Source organism: Loxodonta africana, chromosome 4 (genome assembly GCF_030014295.1).
Source record: "Loxodonta africana isolate mLoxAfr1 chromosome 4, mLoxAfr1.hap2, whole genome shotgun sequence".
NCBI classification, from domain to species: Eukaryota; Metazoa; Chordata; class Mammalia; order Proboscidea; family Elephantidae; genus Loxodonta; species Loxodonta africana.
In genome coordinates this window covers 123,462,293-123,481,104 of record NC_087345.1, presented here as the reverse complement: position 1 = coordinate 123,481,104, position 18,812 = coordinate 123,462,293, and positions in this window count along the sequence as shown.

Here is an 18,812-nt window from a genome sequence, read left to right as displayed (position 1 = left end):
TGTGTTCAGGAAAGAATATGATGAAAATATTGAGAATGACCCCAAATGTGTGTGTGTGTGCATGTGTGTGTGTGCATGTGCATGTGCACAAGCAACAGGAGACAAAAAGATAAATTGGATTTCATCAAGATTAAAAAGTTTTGTGTATGAACAAAGTAAAGAGACAACTTACAGAGCAGGAGAAAATATTTAGGAACCGTATATGTGATATAGAATCCTTCAGTACTACACCTGGAAGCTTGAATTTTTCTTCAGTTTTTTTCAGCTTGAGAAATGCCAAGTACATTTTTCCCTTTTGGTTTTTGAACTCCAGGTCTTTGTTCATGTCATTATAATACTTTGTCTTCTCAAGCTGCCCTTTGATAACTCCTGTTCAGCTCTTTTACTTCATCATTTCGTCCATTTGCTTTAGCTACTGGACATTCAAGAGCAAGTTTCAGAATCTCTTCTGATGTCCATTTTGGTCTTTTCTTTCTTTCCTGTCTTTTTAATGGCCTCTTGCTTTCTTCATGTATGATGTCATTCCACAGCTCATCTGTGCTTCAGTCATTAGTGTTCAATGCATCAAATCCATTCTTGAGATGGTCTCTAAAATCAGATGGGATATACTCAAGGTCATATTTTGGCTGTCATGGACTTGCTCTGATTTTCTTCTGTTCCAGCTTGAACTTGCATATGAGCAATTGATGCTCTGTTCCACAATTGACCCCTGGCCTTATTCTGACTGATGATATTGAGTTTTTCTATTGTCTCTTTCCACAGATGTAGTCGATTTGATTCCTGTGTATTCCATCTGGCGAGGTCCACTCGTATAGTCACCATTTATGTTGTTGAAAAAAAGCATTTGCAACGAAGACATTGTTGGTCATGCAAAATTCTATTATGCGATCTCTGGCATCATGTTTTTATTACCAAGGCCGTATTTCCGAACTGCTGAACCTTCTTCTTTGTTTCCAACTTTTGCGTTCCAAACACCAGTAATTATCAATGCACCCTGATTGCATGTTCCATCAATTTCAGACGGCAGAAGTTGATAAAAATCTTCAATTTCTTCATCTTTGGCCTTAGTAGTTGGTGCATAATTTGTACAACAGTCATATTAACTGGTCTTCCTTGTAGGTGTATGGATATTATCCAATTACTGACAGCATTGTACTTTAGGATAGATCTTGAAATTTTCTTTCTGATGATGAATGCAACGCCATTCCTGTTCAATTTGTCATTCCCGGAATAGTAGACCATAGGATTATCCAATTCAAAATGGTTAATACCAATCTATTCCAGCTCACTGATACCTAGGATATCAATGTTTATGGGTTTCATTTCATTTTTGATGATTTCCAATTTTCCTAAATTCATACTTTGTACATTCCATGTTCTAATTATTAATGGATGTTTGTAGCTGTTTCTTTTTATTTCGAGTCATGCCACATCAGCAGATGAAGATCCCAAAAGCTTGACTTTATCCACATCATTAAGGTCAACTCTAACTTGAGAAGGCGGCTCTTCCCCCATCATCTTTTGAATGCCTTTCAACCTGAGAGGCTCATTTTCCAGCACTATATCAGACAATGTTCCACTGCTATTCATAAGGTTTTCACTGGCTAACTTTTTTCAGGAATTAGGCTGCCAGGTCTTTCTTCCTGGTCTGTCTTAGTCTGGAAGCTCAGCTGAAACCTGTCTGCATGGGTGACCCTGCTGGTATTTGAATACTGGTGGCATAGTTTCCAGTATCACAGCAACTTGCAAGCTCCCACAGTACAGCAAACTGATAGATTCATCAAAAGAAGATGGAAGGAATACACAGAGTCACTGAACAAAAAGAACTGGTCAACGTTCAACCATTTCAGGAGGTAACATATGATCAATAACCAATGGTACTGAAGGAAGAAGTCCAAGATGCACTGAAGACACTGGTGAAAAACAAGGCTCCAGAAATTGACAGAATACCAATTGAGATGTTTTAATAAATGGATGCAGCTCTGGAAGTGCTCACTCGTCTATGCTGAGAAATTTGGAAGACGTCTACCTGGCCAACTGACTGGAAGAGATCCATAATTATGCCTATTCCAAAGAAAGGTGATCCAACTGAATGCAGAACTTATTGGACAATATCATTAATATCACATGCAATTAAAATTTTGCTGAAGATGATTTAAAAGCAGTTGCATCAGTACATCAACAGGGAATTGCCAGAAATTCAGGCCAGATTCAGAAAAGGATGTGGAACAAGGGATATCATTGCAAGGAAAGCTGAGCAATGAATAAGGAAGACCAAAGAAGAATTGATGCCTTAGAGTTGTGGTGTTGGCAAAGAATATTGAATATACCATGGACTGCCAGAAGAACGAACAAATGTGTCTTGGAAGAAGAATAACCAGAATGCTCCTTAGAAGTGAGGATGACGAGACTTTGTCTCACATAATCTGGACATGTTATCATCAGGGACTAGTCCCTGTAGAAGGACATCATGCTTGGTAAAGTGGAGGGCCATTGAAAAAGAGGAAGACCCGCAAGAAGGTGGATGGACACAGTGTCTGCAACAATGGGTTCAAGCATAACAATGATTATGATGATGATGCAGAATGGGCAGTGTTTTGTTCTGTTGTATATAAGGTTCCTATGAGTTGGAACCTACTCAACAGCACCTAACAACAACAATGCATCTGATCAGGGTTTAATATCCAGAATATATTAAAAAAGAAAAAAAAAAAAGACTCCTACAACTCAAGAACAAAAAAGAACAACTCATTACGTAGTTTGAGATGTGGCAAAATATTAATATAAGACTAATAATTTAAGAATGAATTTTGAAATTCTCAGAAAAAACACTAAAGACATAACCAAAATAAATAAAAAGATAATTCACAAGATAAAATGAAATAAAACTACCTCATCAATACAAAAGAAGGTAAAATGTAGGAACAAAGAGATTGGAACAAATTGACAACAAACACTGAGATGGTAGACTTAACTGGAACTATATCAGTAATTGCATTAAATATATATACTCTATATTCTAATTTTAAAAGACAAAATTGTTAGATTGGATTAAAAATGATGCAACTATCTGCTCTTAAAAGAAACACTTTAAATATAAAGACACCAATAGACTGAGAGTTAACCAAAAAATGTATAAAAATATACTATGCAAACACTAACCAAAGAAAAAGGGCAATTCTGTAATTAAGCTTCATTCCATGCCTTTACAACCCTGAAAGTCAGCCCCAAAACTCATGTTCTTAATCATTATGCTCCATCGCTTTTATAATGCGGCTGAGTTATTCTCTCAGTAAGATTTCCTTGCCCTGGCCAAGGTTGATTTCTTTGTTCTTTCCTACTCCCAATTCCCCATTTGAGGTTTTCTTGAGTCTGACAAGAATACTAGGAATGAGTATGATTAGATAAAAGTAAGGGTGGCCAGTTTTCTGTCTCCTTTGTACAGTATTCTCAACCTAAACTTTCCCACCCCCATGGTGGGCAGGGTTGTTGTAATTGTCTTTATTAGGAGCCCTGCTGGCACAGTGGCTAAGAGTTCAGCTGCTAACCAAAAGGCTGGCAGTTTGAAACTACCAGCTGCTCCTTGGGAACCCTATGGGGCAGTTCTACTCTGCCGTATAGGGTCACTATGAGTCAGAATTGACTTGACAGCCATGGATTTTTTGGTTTTTATTAGGAAAAGGAGCCCTGGTGACACAGTGGCTAAAGTGCTTGGCTGCTAACTGAAAGGCTGGCTGTTCAAACCTACCAGCTGCACCTTGGGAGAAAAATGTGGCAATCTGCTTCCATAAAGATTTACAGCCTTGGAAACGCTATGGTGCAGTTCTACTCTGTCCTATAGGGTTGCTATGAGTCGGAATCAACTCCACAGCCATGAGCTGGGGCTGGGTTTTGGTTTTGGTTGTGTTAAGAAAGAGGAAAGAGTAAATGCTCACATATGACCACAAAAGCTAGTTTCTAACTGAGTGGATCTTTGAACCATAGTCCCTGAGCCAAATTTAACTCCCAGGAGTTCATCTCTGTTTACATTATTTTTACAGACCACTAGAGATTAAATTATCTGAGTAGAATTGGAATTTGTCTTATTACTTTTCTTTTTTTTTTTTTTTTGCTACTGGTATTGAGTGGAAATAAAACACTTTTAAGATTACTTCTGTGTGTAATATGTGAGAGAGAGACCAGAAACACAGATAAAGACTATCTGCTGATGGTAATTTCAATTTAGTAACCACAATAGTTATACAAACATGTCAGCTAGAATCTTGAAGAAATTAATCAACTCAAATGGAGAGTAGATTATATAGACGTTAATACTACTCAGATGATACTGGATGCTGTTCATCTAATAAAGTTGAAAGAAATTAGAAACATGTTAACAGAGTTCTGACACTTCGTGGGACCTTAAATAATACGTTAGAAATAAAATCCATCCAACCACAGGGTCAAGGGCCAAAGTTAATTTTTTTTTTAATACATAGAAAAATCCATGTGGTTTTCCACTGTTTAGCTTTTTTCTTTTTTTTAATAATTTTTATTGTACTTTAGGTGAAAGTTTACAAATCAAGTCAATCTGTCACACAAAAGCTTATATACACCTTGCTACATACTCCCAATTACTCTCCCCCTAATGAGACAGCCTGCTCCCTCCCTCTACTCTCTCTTTTTGTGTGCATTTCGCCAGCTTCTAACCCCCTCTACCCTCTCATTTCCCCTCCAGGCAGGAGATGCCAACATAGTCTCAAGTGTCCACCTGATCCAAGAAGCTCACTCCTCACCAGCATCCCTCTGCAACTCATTGTCCAGTCCAATCCTGGACTGTCTGAAGAGTTGGCTTTGGGAATGGTTCCTGTCTTGGGCCAACAGAAGGTCTGGAGGCCATGACCACCGGGGTCCTTTTAGTCTCAGACCATTAAGTCTCATCTTTTTATGAGAATTTGGGGTCTGCATCCCACTGCAGTCCTGCTCCCTCAGGGGTTCTCTGTTGTGTTCCCTGTCAGGGCAGTCATTGGTTGTAGCCAGGCACCATCTAGTTCTTCTGGTCTCAGGATGATGTAGTCTCTGGTTCATGTGGCCCTTTCTGTCTCTTGGGCTCGTGTCCTTGGTGTTCTTCATTCTCCTTTGATCCAGGTGGGTTGAGACTCATTGATGCATCTTAGATGGCCACTTGCTAGCATTTAAGAACCCAGATGCCACTCTTCAAAATGGGATGCAGAATGTTTTCTTAATGGATTATATTATGCCAATTGACTTAGATGTCCCCTGAAACCATGGTCCCAAACCCTTGTCCCTGCTATGCTGGCCTTTGAGGCATTCAGTTTATTCAGGAAACTTCTCTGCTTTTGGTATAGTCCAGTTGTGCTGACCTCCCCTGTACTGTGTGTTGTCTTTCCCTTCACCTAAAGTAGTTCTTATCTACTATCTAATTAGTGAATACCTTCCTTCAACCCTCCCTCCCTCCCGCCTCTCACAACCACAAAATAATGTTTTCTTCTCAGTTTAAACTATTTCTCAAGATCTTATAATAGTGGTCTTATACAATATTTGTCCTTTTGCGACTGACTAATTTCACTCAGCATAATGCCTTCCAGGTTCCTCCATGTTATGAAATGTTTCACAGATTCCTCACTCTCCTTTATCAATGAGTAGTATTCCATTGTGTGAAAATACCATAATTTATTTATCCATTCACTGTCGATGGGCACCTGGGTTGCTTCCATCTTTTTTTTTTTTTTTTTTATGGTAGCTCTATTTCTAGCTTTTTAAGGAAGCACAAAATCGATTTCCAAAGTGGTTGTACCATTTGACATTCCCACCAGCAGGGTATAAGTGTTCCAATCTCTCCACAGCCTCTCCAACATTTATTATTTTGTGTTTTTTGGATTAATGCCAACTACAATGAAATCTCATTGTAGTTTTGATTTGCATTTCTCTAATGGCTAATGATTGTGAGCATTTCCTCATGTATCTGTTAGCAACCTGAATGTCTTCTTTAGTGAAGTGTCTATTCATATCTTTTGCCCATTTTTTAATTGGGTTATTTCTCTTTTTGTAGATGAGTTTTTGCAGTATCATGTAGATTTTAGAGCTCAGGCACTGATCGGAAATGGCATAGCTAAAAACATTTTCCCAGTCTGTAGGTAGTCTTTTTACTCTTTGGTGAAGTCTTTGGATGAGCATAGGTGTTTGATTTTTAGGAGCTCCCAGTTATCTAGTTATTCTTCTGCATTCTCAATAATGTTTCATATACTGTTTATGCCATGTACTAGGGCTCTTAACATTCTCTCTATTTTTTCTTCCATGATCTTTATCATTTTAGATTTTATATTTAGGTCTTTAATCCATTTTGAGCTCATTTTTGTGCATGGAGTGAGGTATGAGTCTTGTTTCATTTTTTTGCAGATGGATATCCAGTTATGGCAGCACCATTTGTTAAAAAGACTGTCTTCCCCATTTAACTGATTTGGGGCCTTTGTCAAATATCAACTGCTCATATGTGGATGGATTTATGTCTGGATTCTCAATTCTATTCCATTGGTCTATGTATATGTTGCTGTACCAGTACCAGGCTGTTTTGAGTACTGTGGCAGGATAATAGTTTCTAAAATCAGATAAAGTAAGGCCTCCCACTTTGTTCTTCTTTTTCAGTAATGCTTTACTTATCTGGGGCCTTTTTCCCTTCCATATGAAGCTTGTGATTTGTTTCTCCATCTCAGTGAAGAATGTCATTGGAATTTGGATTGGAATTGCATTAAATGTATAAATCACTTTTGGTAGAATAGACATTTTTATAATGTTAAGTCTTCTTATCCATGAGCAAGGTATGTTTTTTCACTTATGTAGGTCTCTTTTGGTTTCTTGCAGAAGTATATTATAGTTTTCTTTGTATAAGTCTTTTACACCTATGGTAAGATTTATTCCTAAGTATTTTATCTTCTTGGGGGCTACTGTAAATGGCATTGATTTGGTGATTTCATCTTTGATGTTCTTTTTGTTGGTGTAGAGGAATCCAACTGATTTTTGTATGTTTATCTTATATCCCGATGCTCTGCTGAACTCTTCTATTAGTTTCAGTAGTTTTCTGGAGGATTCCTTAGGGTTTTCTATGTATAAGATCATGTCATCTTCAAATAGAGATAATTTTACTTCTTCCTTACCAATCTGGATGCCCTTTATTTCTTTGTCTAGCCTAATTGCTCTGGCTAGGACCTCCAGCACAATGTTGAATAAGAGTGGTGATAACGGGCATCCTTGTCTGGTTTCCGTTCTCAAGGGGAATGCTTTCAGGCTATCTCCATTTAGAGTGATGTTGGCTGTTGGCTTTGTATAGATGCCCTTTATTATGTTGAGGAATTTTCCTTCAATTCCTATTTTGCTGAGACTTGTTTATCGTGAATGGGTGTTGAGCTTTGTCAAATGCCTTTTCTGCATCAATTGATAAAATTGTGTGATTCTTGTCTTTTATTTATGTGATGGATTACATTAATTGTTTTTCTAATGTTGAACCATCCCCTGCATACCTGGTATGAATCTCACTTGGTCTTGGTGAATTTTTTAATATGTTGTTGAATTCTATTGGCTAGAATTTTGTTGAGGATTTTTGCATCTAAGTTCATAAGGGATATAGGTCTGTAATTTTCTTTTTTTGTGGTGTCTTTACCTGGTTTTGGTATCAGGCATATGCTGGCTTCATAGAATGAGTTTGGGAGTATTCCGTCCTTTTCTATGTTCTGAAATACCTTTAGTAGTGGCGGTGTTAACTCTTCTCTGAAAGTTTGGTAGAACTGTGCAGTGAAGCCGTCCGGGCCAGGGATTTTTTTTGTTGGGAATTTTTTTTATTACGTTTTCGATTTCTTGTTATGCGTCTATTTAGTCATTCTACCTCCGTTTGTGTTAGTTTAGGTAGGTAGTGTGTTTCTAGGAAATTATGAATTTCTTCTAGGTTTTCAAATTTGTTAGAGTACAATTTTTCATAGTAATCTGATTCTTTTAATTTCAGTTGGGTCTGTTGTAATATCACCCATCTCATTTCTTTTTCAGGTTATTTGCTTCCTTTCCTGTTTTTCTTTTGTCCATTTGGCCAATGGTTTATCAATTTTGTTGATTTTTTCAAAGAACCAGCTTTTGGTCTTGCTAATTCTTTCAGTTGTTTTTCTGTTTTCTATTTCATTTAGTTCTGCTCTAATTTTTATTATTTTCTTCTGGTGCCTGAGGGTTTTTTTTGTTGCTCTCTTTCTATTTGTCAAAGTTGTAGGGATAATTCTTTGATTTTGGTCCTTTCTCCCTTTTGTATGTGTGCATTTTTTGATATAAATTGACCTCTGGGCACTGCTTTTGCTGTGTCCCAAAGGTTCTGATAGGAAGTGTTTTCATTCTCATTGGATTCTATGAATTTCTTTATTCCATCCTTAATGTCTTCTATAATCCAGTCTTTTTTGAGCAGGGTATTGTTCAGTTTCCAAGTGTTTGATTTCTTTTCCCTACTTTTCCTGTTATTGATTTCCCCTTTTATGTCCTTATGGTCAGAGAAGGTGATCTAGCTTTTTCTTAATGATACATGAAAACAATTCCAAACTGGGACTTTTTTTTAAGCCTCATAAATTGAAGTGTTGTTGTTGTTGTTGTTAGGTGCCATCAAATGAGTTCCAACTGACCGTAATTCTATGTATAACATAACAAAATGCTACCTGGTTCTGCAACACCCTCATAATTATTGCTATGTTTGAACCCATTGTTGCTGCCACCGTGTCAATCCATCTTGCTGAGGGTCTTCCTTTTTTTTTGCTGACCCTCTACTTTACCAACATGATGTCCTTCTCCAGGGACTGGACCCTCCCGATAACATGTCCAAAGTAGATGAGATGAAGTCTCACCATCCTTGCTTCCAAGGAGCACTCTGGCTGTATTTCTTCCAAGACACACTTGTTCATTTTTCTGGCAGTCCATGGTATATTCAGTATTCTTTGCCAACACCATAATTAAAAGTCATTAATTCTTCTTCAGTCTTCCTTCTTCATTGTCCAACTTTCCATGCATATGAGGCAATTGAAAATATCATAGCTTGAGTCAGGTCCACCTTAGTCCTTAAAGTGACATCTTTGCTTTTCACCACTTTAAAGAGGTCTTTTGCAGCAGATTTACCCAGTGCAATACATTGTTTCATTTCCTGACTTCTGCTTCCATGGGCATTGATTGTGGAATATTAAGGTGTAGTGATCAGAAAATTATCTGTGGTTAAAAAAAGGTAAGAAACCATATGAATTAGGGCCATTTTCCCAGCTGTTCTGTCTCCTATAGAAAGTTAAAATAAGAAACTAATTTTCAATGAATTGATAATTTTATGAATTCAGTTGATATTCTGGCAGTGAAATATGAAATAGAGTGGTGGTAGAAGGTTTAAGACTATTTCACCAGTCTAATACATGGCCACCAACAGCTACCAACAGATTCAGGCAAGCAGTTAACTGAGGGAAAGCTGTAGAAGGTGGGGAATATAATGGTTTTACTACTGTGTCTTAGCACAGTGCCTGGCACACAGATGAAGCTCAATTCATTTTCATTATTATTGAAAGATATAAATAGAATAAAAGAAACTATATGTATAATCTGTAGCCAGTTAAGCATGAAAGAAATATATAGTGATTTTTGGCTTGATATCTCATCTGGCTAGCTGTCCCTGGCTTAGACTTGCCAAAATTCTAACCAAAACACATAAAATAAGGCATTAATAAGAAAGGAATCTCAAACCAACACCAAAGCCTAGAGCCAATACTCAATGTATTGACAGAGGCTGAGATAAATACCCACTCACTAAAAAGCTAATGTAGCATCTAGTCCTTGTATGAAATAGAGCAAACTATGAACCTGGAGGAAGGTTCAAAATGTTCATCAGCTACTACCTGGCACCTCTCTCAGTGTTGCAGAATACAAAAAGCACTTCAGCGTGTCTTTGAGGGGGATACAATTCAATCCATACCACAATCCAAGAAACACCAGGAGCTACCAGAAGCTGCAAGAGACAAGGAGGAGTCTCCTGTAGAGCCTTGGGAGGAGGGGAGGAGGAGCATGTCCTGCCAACCTCTTGATGTAGGACATCTGGCCTCCAGAGCTGTGAGAGAATACGTTTCTGTTGTGTTAAGCCACCCAGTTTGTTATGGCAGCGCTAGGAAACTGATATACTACATTTTAAAGATATTTTCATGCCATTACATATGGTTCCATCTCATTAATTTTAACTGTCGCAAGGTATTAAGGAACTATGTACGAACATAATTTACTGAACTACCTAAAAAACATATTTTAAATAAGGAATAGTATTCTTCATAAAAAAAAAAAATGAAGTAAATCCATATATGCAGACATAAAAAAATCTCCAATACAAAGACTGTTGCAATACATAAAACATGATACCATTAATATAAAACACGAAGCATATAGCAATCCGTATCATTTCAAGGTGAACACACACACACAGACACAACTACATAGTAAATGTATGAAGGATACAAAACAGATGAAAACAGTCATCTCTAGGAAGTGTCTGGGGTTGGTGTGGGTGGACAAAGGGGATACTAGGTTTATCTGTAATGTTTTAGTTTGTTTTATTTAGTTTATCTTATAATTAATATATATTGATTATATTTCTTGGAAAATAAAGTTTATTTGAGCCAGCTTGCTCATGAAGGGTGATGATGGGAAGGCATGAAAGTGTGTTGAAAGATGCTGTCATTCAAGTTAAATTCTGAGTCGAAAAACAGGTGCCAACCTGCTGCCACTCGTACAGTTGTTGCATGCTGTCGAGTCAGTCTAACACACATAGTAACCCCATGTGACAGAGTAGTCCTGCCCCATAATGTTTTCTTGGCTGTAATCTTTACCTAAGCAGATTTCCAGGTCTTTCTCCCACAGAGCCACAAGGTGGGTTCCAAATGCCAACCTTTTGGTAAGCATCCGAGCACTTAACTACTGCTCCACCAGGGCTCCTTTCGAATGTGCTAGTCCCTGGCAGATTGGTGCTGCCACAGGCCTGACTGCACAAAGGGCCCAGTTTTACAAACACTTGATTCCAGAGCAGTCACCTTTAGGTGTCCCGGTTGTAGGTACCCTTTACTACATCTCACATACAGTTTACCTTTATTTCTTTTTTTCCTTTAGCTAATGGCTACATCAGTAGATAGTATTGCTAGAGCTTTTCACAAACACCAAGATTTACAAGTTACTTTTTAAGCTCAGAATTTCAAAGATAGACATACCAAAAAAAAAAGTCAAACAAATAAAAAGCTGTTACTAGGTGTTTACCAAAAGCTTTGGGAGAAAGAAATTTTCGTTACATTTTAGTAGCTTAAAGGTCTGTAATTAAAATGAATTTTTAACTAATATAAGAACTAAGAATTCTTTAAGTCCTGTTACAAAGAAGAGATTGTCACAGCTGCAAATGGAGTAAGAATCACCTAGCACAGCACAAAAACATCAATAAAACTTGATTTAAGTAAGAAAATATATCTGGATCCAAGAAGCAGAGTTCTCCTAGCTAAGCTGCCATGAAGGCTTTTTTTTTTTTTTTTTTTTTTTTAGATTTTTTTTTTTTAATAACGTTTATTAAGCTTCAAGTGAACATTTACAAATCCAATCAGTCTGTCACATATAAGTTTACATACATCTCACTCCCTACTCCCACTTACTCTCCCCGTCTTGAGTCAGTCCTTTCAGTCTCTCCTTTCTTGACAATTTTGCCGGCTTCCCTCTCTCTCTATCCTCCCATCCCCCCTCCAGACAAGAGTTGCCAACACAATCTCAAGTGTCCACCTGATATAATTAGCTCACTCTTCATCAGCGTCTCTCTCCCACCCGCTGACCAGTCCCTTTCATGTCTGATGAGTTGTCTTCGGGGATGGTTCCTGTCCTGTGTCACCTGAAGGTCTGGGGAGCATGGCCGCCGGGATTCCTCTAGTCTCAGTCAGACCATTAAGTTTGGTCTTTTTATGAGAATTTGGGGTCTGTATCCCACTGATCTCCTGCTCCCTCAGGGGTCCTCTGCTGTGCTCTCTGTCAGGGCAGTCATCGATTGTGGCCGGGCACCAACTAGTTCTTCTGGTCTCAGGATGATGTAGATCTCTGGTTCATGTGGCCCTTTCTGTCTCTTGGGCTCTTAGTTGTCGTGTGGCCTTGGTGTTCTTCATTTTCCTTTGCTCCAGGTGGGTTGAGACCAATTGCTGCATCTTAGATGGCCGCTTGTTAGCATTTAAGACCTCAGACGCCACATTTCAAAGTGGGATGCAGAATGATTTCATAATAGAATTATTTTGCCAATTGACTTAGAAGTCCCGGCAAACCATGTTCCCCAGACCCCCGCACTTGCTCCCCTGACCTTTGAAGCATTCATTTTATCCCGGAAACTTCTTTGCTTTTGGTCCAGTCCAATTGAGCTGACCTTCCATGTATTGAGTGTTGTCTTTCCCTTCACCTAAAGCAGTTCTTATCTACTGATTAATCGATAAAAAACCCTCTCCCACCCTCCCTCCCTCCCCGCCTCGTAACCACAAAAGTATGTGTTCTTCTCAGGTTTACTATTTCTCAAGATCTTATAATAGTGGTCTTATACAATATTTGTCCTTTTGCCTCTGACTAATTTCGCTCAGCATAATGCCTTCCAGGTTCCTCCATGTTATGAAATGTTTCAGAGATTCGTCACTGTTCTTTATCAATGCGTAGTATTCCATTGTGTGAATATACCACAATTTATTTACCCATTCATCCGTTGATGGACACCTTGGTTGCTTCCAACTTTTTGCTATTGTAAACAGAGCTGCAATAAACATGGGTGTGCATATATCTGTTTGTGTGAAGGCTCTTGTATCTCTAGGGTATATTCCTAGAAGTGGGATTTCTGGGTTGTATGGTAGTTCTATTTCTAACTGTTTAAGATAACGCCAGATAGATTTCCAAAGTGGTTGTACCATTTTACATTCCCACCAGCAGTGTATGAGAGTTCCAATCTCTCCGCAGCCTCTCCAACATTTATTATTTTGTGTTTTTTGGATTAATGCCAGCCTTGCTGGTGTGAGATGGAATCTCATCGTAGTTTTAATTTGCATTTCTCTAATGGCTAATGATCGAGAGCATTTTCTCATGTATCTGTTGGCTGCCTGAATATCTTCTTTAGAGAAATGTGTGTTCATATCCTTTGCCCACTTCTTGATTGGGTTGTTTGTCTTTTTGTGGTTGAGTTTTGACAGAATCATGTAGATTTTAGAGATCAGGCGCTGGTCGGAGATGTCATAGCTGAAAATTCTTTCCCAATCTGTAGGTGGTCTTTTTACTCTTTTGGTGAAGTCTTTAGATGAGCATAGGTGTTTGACTTTAAGGAGCTCCCAGTTATCGGGTTTCTCTTCATCATTTTTGGTAATGTTTTGTATTCTGTTTATACCTTGTATTAGGGCTCCTAGGGTTGTCCCAATTTTTTCTTCCATGATCTTTATCATTTTAGTCTTTATGTTTAGGTCTTTGATCCACTTGGAGTTAGTTTTTGTGCATGGTGTGAGGTATGGGTCCTGTTTCATTTTTTTGCAAATGGATATCCATGAAGGCTTTTACTATTTCTCTGATAGGGTTGAATTGCAAAGCAATGTCAAAATCATACTGAGCAGTATGTGCAATTATAAATTGACAACATAACACAATCATTGTCAGAAGATATATTTTTGTTTTCATCATAAACTCTTGAGTTAAAGAACATCCCCAGAAGTTCTAGACTAGGTACCAGTTGTCATCCAGTCAATTCCAACTCAAGGGAACCCAACGTGTGTCAGAGTAGAACTGTGCTCCATAAGGTTTTCAATGGCTAATTTATTTATTTATTGTGTTTTAGGTGACAGTTTACAGCTCAAGTTAGTTTCTCATACAAAAATTTATATACACATTGTTATATGACCCTAGTTGCTATCCCTGTAATGTGACAACACACTCCCCCTTTCTACCCAGGATTTCTTGTGTCCATTCAACCAGCTCCTGTCCCTTTCTGCCCTCTCATCCCACTTCTGGACAGGAGCTGCCCATTTAGTCTCATGTATCTACTTGAACTGAGAAGCATGCTCTTCACAAGTATCATTCCATGTCTTATAGCCCAGTTTAATCTTTGTCTGAAGGGTTGGCTTTGGGAATGGTTTTAGTTCTGGGTTAACAGAGAGTCCGGGGACCATGTCTTCTGTGGGGACGACGGCTGGTGTCAGGATTGGTAAAAAAGCTGAAGAGTGGAGGCATATCTGACACCTACCGAATAGGAGTTAGCTTTGGGCTGATTTTGGTCATTATCCCCCTGAAGTTAGGCAGGCTCTGATGCTACTGCTACTCCTCCCTCCATTTTACAAACTTTTCAACACCTTCCACCAACCTATTATAGATAATGTACTTGTTTCTCCTGACATCCATTATTTAACTAGTACAGATTCTACTAGTGTAACTCCCAGCAGGGAAATTATTTCCCTTTCTCCCAAGCTCTCCATGGTACCCCTCCCTGTTGCCTGCATTCATGAGCAACCTTGTTCTGAACACTCCCTCACATGAAGGCTGGGATACCAACTTTAAGGTTATTCCCCTTCTATTGGCATACCTTTATTGTAAGGAGGTACCGTTAACATAGTATTATTGATTTATTTAAGAAAATACTTACACATAAAATAATCATTAAATCTATAGTCAGTATGAGAGTCATGTCTTTCTGCAGATAAGCACAATATTTAGATTTTTTTTTATCCTTCTCTAATATGTTGAAGGCAGGGATTCTAGTGTTTCAGAGCCCCTGCTAGCTTGCTGCCTTTAGGTTTCACATAGCTTTATTCCTTGATCTTCAACTTTCAAGAAACACTTACGAGAATTTAGCTTTCATCATTCTCCATTACCTTGTAGCATTCCATAAGGTATGACCCTTAGTCTCAAGAGACTAGGGTGCTCTTTTTCCACAAAACCCTCACTGTTATAATGAGGGAGGTTTCCCACTGTCTCTTCCATTGTTATAGATAGGGAGGTTTGCATTGTGTAAATCTCTTTAGCAACTATGGTGGAATAAGGAGAGTCCGATTTGGGTATTTCTTGTAACACACCACCCATTACTGATTTAAACTTGCACTCATAGTGAAGTGACCTTCACTTTATGGCTACTTATTAAGTATCCTCAGGCCTGCCATATATGGATAAAACCACCACTTTCTGCTTCATAAAACTTTGCTTTTAATATTTTGTGACGACATACTTATGCTACTTTTGCTTATTTTGAGATTTAATAGCAAGGATTTGTTGACAGCAAGAACAGAATATGGGACTCTTTAATCTTTGCATCTCTGCATAGATAAACTCCATAAAGTTTTAGCTGTTGTTTGTTTCTACATTTTGATATAAAACAGCAGGTTTAAAATCTGGAACACAGATAACCATCAGGCTAAAATGATCGCCAGTTTCCTTTAAGCATCAGACACTTTCTTGCTCCAAGGGCAAGTAAAACCTTAGGGTGGATGAGCTGAAACACAGGAAATTAGAAGCACTTGAATTAACATACACAACTTAGCTGGGAGACATATGCATTATTCTCACTTCAAAGGTAAAGAAACGATATGTGATTTTCCTCTTGTGGCTAGCAAGTCAGGGGCAGCAAGCCAGCAGATGAGCTTGCATAAAGTTGTCACCAAGGCATGTCACTTCTATTATAACGCAATAGCCTGCCAAGTGATTTAATGTCCTCAAACTCCAACAACTAGACTGTTGACTTCATATTATTGCCACTATGAATTAAAACAGTAATCTGTAATATTTGGATAGCACTTTTGTGATATTCTGATTTCTTTCACTCTGCAATTTGCTTCACTGTAGAAATAAGAAAGGTAAGACTCAAAGAGTGCCTTGTCCATGTTTACTAAGCTACCAATGATCAGATATTACTGTTAACCTGACTGTACTAGGCCCAATATGGAGTCATTTATGCTAAGCTCCATGCCAGCAAACTGAAACCTAACTAAGTTTAAAATCTATTTCACTGTAAATGTCTGATCTTCCTAGGAGCCAAAACCTGAGACAACCAATCTGCGCTTGCTGCCTCAGCTATAGCATATGATCTGGCTCCAAAAGTTCCCGACATGCTATACAAAAAGTGACTTAGAACTAACTAATCACTTTTGTGTCTGCTGTTACTTTCTTGTTCTTATACAACTTTGCTTATACAACTTTTGTCTCTTTTACTTGTGCTTTAGAGCTCTTATCTGATCTCTAGACTGGGCGATTCCCAAAATGAATTGCTAAATAAAGCCAATGAGTTCAAACAAAAGCTAATGTTTGGTTGAAAATGTCTTTTAACATTACTTAGTTATATTTTCTTAAATATGGAATAAAGAATCTATATTTGACCAATTTTATCTTTTACTTCTATGTTATCCATATCATTTTTTTATCTAACAAATATTTTTGAACACCTAATATGTCCAAGGTACTGTGCAAGATGCTGACTGAGTATCCTTCAGGGAAAAATTCAGACCCAGTTTGTCCCTTATAGCATTTATAGCGTGTTGGGGGAAGACAGTTATTAAACAAGTGATGAGTGTTAGGAAACAGTTTCATGGAACTTTCTGCACACTTGCCCAGTGGTTAGTCTCAGATATAGCATGTATTTTTCCACCTGCCTTTGTGTTCTACAACATACTGGTAGACCCAGATTAGACATTAGTTGAGTGGTAATTTGTCTTTGAAAAAAACCAAGACTCACCAACTACACAACAAGAGACCTGGCCTTACAAGTGGTATTCAGGGGACTGGGATTAAAATTCAGTGTTCCAGAGGTTCAGTGAAATATATAGGGCCTGAGGCTGAATTTCAATACAGAGGCCTAGACAGGTGAACATGAGGCAAGGATTTCCCAAGGCTGGAAAGAGAAGACAAGGTCTGTTACTGGGATCAAATTAAGTCTATGCAGGGGCAGAGTCTATAAACCGAATTTGGTACAGGCAGAATTATAAGTTATCTGTGTGGATAGTCATGTATGAGTTACAATATTAATAATAACATATATCATTTATTAGCACTAAAAAAAAAAAAAAAGGCCAAACCTATTGCTGTTGCATCTATTCCAACTCACAGTAACCCTTCAGGACAGAGTAGAACTGCCCCATAGGGTTTCCAAGGAGCAGCTGGTGGATTTGAACTGTTGACCTTTTGGTTAGCAGCCAAGCTCTTAACCACAACACCACCAGGGCTCCTTATTAGCACTACTATATTGTTAGCACTATGCCCTAAATGTGTTCCTTATATTATCTTTTTTAAATAATATTTTATTGAGTGTTTGGTGAAAGTTTATACAGCAAGTTAGGTTCCCATTTGACAATTCCTATACAAATTGTTCAGTGACATTACTTACATTTATTAATGTGTAAACATTCTGTTTAATTGTGTTCTGTTTCATTTCCAGTGGTCTGGTTTCCCTGCCCCATTATCTTCTCATCTTTGCTTTTGAGCAATTGTTGACTTTTTGGTCTCATACAGATGGTTTTTAAGTACAGGACCAACCTTATAGGTAATATCCTTTATTTTGTGTGCCACTCTGCTATTTTGCTAAAAGCCGATCTCAGGATATAGACTCAGTTCTAGGCTTAAAGGGTGTCTCAGGGAGATAGTCTCAGTTAATCCTCTATTCTGTACTGTTTCAGTTTCTCTTTTTTTTTTTTTTTTTAATAAGAATTTGAGTTCTGCTCCACCTTTTTCTCCTTTTCTATCTAGGACCATCTATTGTGACCCCAGTTAGAACAGTTAGTGATGGTAGCCGGGCACCATCTATTTCTTCTGATTTCAGAGTAGATGAGGTCCTGGCTCAGGTAGACTTGTTTCTTCTCTGAGCTTTTGGTTACTTTCTACTGTTTCACTCCTGAGAAGTAGAGACCACTAGTTTTATCTTAGATGGCTGCTCACAAGCTTTTTAAGAACCCAAATGCTGCTCACTTCACTAGGATGCAAATCATAATTTTTGTGAACTGTGTTATGCCAGTTGACTGAGTTGTCCAACGAGACCATGGTCCTAAGCTTTCAAACCCAGAATTCCAGTCTTGGAAGGTGTTTGGTTATGTCGTAGGAGTATCTATATTTGTGTCTTCAATAAATGTATGTGCCTGCACCAACATATTTGTATTTATACATACCTATAGACGCTTCTATCTGTTCTCACCTATGTACACACCTGTACCTACCCGTATACCAATATGCTATACCCATCCATGTGTGCTTAAACACTCGTTTTTACTTTAGTTGTGCTGTGCTCACTACATCCACATTCAGTGCCGCTTTCCCCATCACCCAAAACAAGTCTCTGCAATATAAAGTGCACTTTTTCCTCCCTCTCCTCTCCCTGGTAACCCCAGTGAACATCGGTCTCTATATATATCTATTCTTGTCTTCTTATAAAAGAGGGATCATACAATATTTGTCCTTATATGTTGACTTATTTCACTTAACATTATGCCCTCCAGGTCCATCTATGTTATAATATGTTTTGAGGACACATCATTGTTCTTTATGGTTGCATAGTATTTCATTGCATGTATTACCCCAACTTGCTTATCGATTCATCCATTGATGAGCACTTCAGTTGTTTCCATTTATTGTGAATAAACCAGCAATGAACATAGGTATGCATATTTCTGTTCCTGTCATTATTTTTAGGTCTGTAGGGTATGTACCTAAGAGTGAGAATCCTCTATCATAGGGTAGTTCTATATCGAGTTTTTTAAGAAAGCACCATTCTGTTTTCCATAGTAGTTGTACCATTTTACAGACCCATCATGAAT